Genomic DNA, 3,015 nt, shown 5'->3' on the forward strand with positions numbered 1-3,015 from the left:
AGCTGTCCTTGAAAAAGAGCAGTTTGTATCAGAGTTCTCTCAGCCCCACCCACCCCACAGGGTGTCTGTTGTGGGGAGGGGAAGGGAAAGGAGTTTGTAAGCCACTCTGAGACACGTTTGGGTAGTGAAGGGCGGGGTATAAATCCAATATCTTCTTCTTCTGCCAGGGGTTTTTCTGGAGAGAGCTGGTGTTACTCAGCGGCCATTTTTTTGACATATTTATTGCTTTACAACTGTTGACCTTATAACCAGTGTTCCATCTAAGCTGAGTTAGCTCACAGTTTTTTAGCTTCCCTCACATGTTTTTATCTCAGCTCAGGAAGGGACGGCTCCAGAGCAAACTAATCTATGCAGCAGCCCAATGGCTCGCTCACAACTTTAATGCCGGTAGCTCACAAAGTAGAATTTTTGCTCACAGGACTCCACAGCTTAGAGGGAGCATTGCTTATAACCTTAGCTTGTTATTTAGTTTTGTCTTCGCATATCTTAAAACGTCTTCATCATGTTACATGGTCAGGCCTCACCTGGAGTCCTGTGTCCAGTTTTGGGCACCACATTTTAGGAAGGATGTTGACAAGCTCGAGCGTGTCCAGAAGAGGGCAACCAGGATGGTGAGAGGGTTGGAATCCAAGTCTTATGAGGAAAGGCTGAAAGAGTTGGGTCTGTTTAGCCTGGGAAAGAGAAGGCTTAGAGGGGACATGATTGCATTCGGTCTGGGCTGTCATGTAGTCTGAAAGGCTGTCATGTAGAGGATCAGAGTGGATCAATTCTCTCTTGCTCCGGATTGCAGGACCAGATCTAATGGGTAGAAATTACAAGGGAGTCATTACTGGCTAAATATCAGGAGAAACTTCCTAACTGTCAGAGTGGTTGAGCAGTGGAACAGTCTGCCTCGGGAGGTGGTGGGTGCTCCTTCGCTGGACGTTCTCAAGCAGAGGCTGGACGACCCTCTTTCGGGTGTGTTGTAGTCTATGCTCCTGCAGAGTGCATGGGGTTGGACTAGATGACCTGCAAGATCCCTTCCAACTCTCACATTCTATGATTCTATGATTCTAAGACAGGAATGGCGCAGAGGTTGATGACCTACATCTATGAAACACAACCTACATGCTATAAAACAAGACTATATACTAGTAAAATGCCTTTCTCTGTCTGACTCCACCTGTCTATTCAGATCATCAGGAGAAAGCCAGAAACTGCTTTTTCCAATACAAAGGTGGGATTTGTGGTAGGACCACACTGGGGTTTCCCCCCATCCCCTCACAGGATGCAAACGGGGTTGCTTGTCATCATGGGAATTGTAGTTCCATTTCCCAGCGTGGCTGTAATCATATCATGTATGCACAGTACGGCTAAGACATTTTGCAAAGTCTTCTGCCTTAGCATATACATGCAGACACCCACTCAGATCTTGCTGGGCCTTGAAACCAGAGCTACAGGCCTCTTGCAGTGAACTCCTCCCCCCCCAGCCTGTGGTTCAAGGGAAGTGTTTTTTCCGGTGCATCTCCTCATGAATTGCCCCCCACACCCCTCATTAGGGACGGTGATGGATGTCTTAACCTGAATGTTTCCTTGGATTTGTAATCTATCGATTGCTCTGCGGGCTGCAAGGCCAAAGGGGTATGACTCAGCCCCCAGTGATGACTGAAGGGGGCCCAGCTGGCTTTGAAAGGCAAGCCATGGTGGGCTCTTGGGCTCCAGAGACATCCAGGCAGCAAACTGTTTGAAAGTAAATCTCTCCAGCAGCTGGAATCCAAATAACATCTCCCCGTTTAGGAGCGGGCTCTTCAAACAGCTGCTTTTATGTTCCTTGGAAGTCCTGTGGGACATGGCTAGCTGCAGTGGCATGCACAGCCAAGATCGATACGTTTTGGACCCCTGGTCATTGCCTATGGCAGAGGGCACCCTGGGAAACATTCCTCAGAGGGCACACCTATAGTGGAACCCCCCCCCCCCAATTACCCTAGGAACTGTAATTTGGTAGGATATTGAGTACTCTCTATGAAAAGCTCCCACCCTTTCACATAACCAGGGGTTATTTCGTAGAAAAAGAGGTGCAGGAGCTCATTAGCATAACTCATTAGCATAACTCGTTTGCATATGCCACCACACCCCCTGACATCACCGGAAGTGTGTCAGAAGGCCACACCCACCACTCAGGCTCCACTGGACTGTTTTGGATTGCTAGCTATTGCGGGGGGGGGGGAGGAACGTGCAGATCTGCCCTCACAGAGGAGGGAGAGCTTGTACCTGAATAAGACTTGGTCTTAAAGGTGCCACTGGACTGTTTTGGACTGGGTTGGGTGGGGTGGGAGCTCTGCAGCTTACCTGGCTGCTTCTTGCTCTGACTGAGGGCTGCTGGGAGCAGGGGGTGGGGCTTGTTGCACGTGCCCGCCCCCTGGGCTCTTTACTGCCGGAGCTCCGCTCCTGTGCGCTCCTGCAGGAAAGGACCCCTGCACGTAATTGCATTTGCCAGAGCTGCCTTGGGAGGGAGATGCTGGCACGCTCTCCCTCTCTCTTCACACACAAAGGTTGCCAACTCCATGGAGATCTGGGGCGGGAACCTGGGCAGGGCAGGGCTTGGGGAGGGGAGGGACCTCAGCAAGTTACAATGCCGCAGAGTCCACCCTCCAAAGGGGACCTCTTCTCCAGGGGAACTGATCGCTGCAGTCTGGAGGTCAGTCAGTCAGTCAGTTAAAACATTTATACCCACACCTTTCTGTTAGGTGTTACAAGTTGAAAACACTCAGTATGTCTGTGGTTGAATGTTTATGTTACTCACAGGAAGTCACATGTTTCTCATGTAACCAATGTTCTTTAGCTGTAGGATGCCCGGGAATTTTCTCCCTGATCTAGGGATTTGATTGGGACTAAAGTGTCAAGGTGTATTACCATTTTATGGCTTCTCTTCCCGTCTTTGTTTGGTAAGAAGAAGAAGAAGAAGAAGAAGAAGAAGAAGAAGAAGAAGAAGAAGAAGAAGAAGAAGAAGAAGAAGAAGAAGAAGAAGAAGAAGAA

At 49.3% G+C, this 3,015-nt stretch overlaps 1 protein-coding gene across 1 annotated transcript in view; it reads left to right on the forward strand.

Moving 5' to 3' along the window:
- LOC107113225 overlaps positions 1-3,015 on the forward strand; it is a 47,150-nt gene that overhangs the window by 28,787 nt on the left and 15,348 nt on the right. The window lies entirely within an intron of this gene.

The sequence above is a fragment of the Gekko japonicus genome, unplaced genomic scaffold (assembly GCF_001447785.1).
Source record: "Gekko japonicus isolate JY-2015 unplaced genomic scaffold, Gekko_japonicus_V1.1 scaffold484, whole genome shotgun sequence".
Taxonomy (NCBI): domain Eukaryota; kingdom Metazoa; phylum Chordata; class Lepidosauria; order Squamata; family Gekkonidae; genus Gekko; species Gekko japonicus.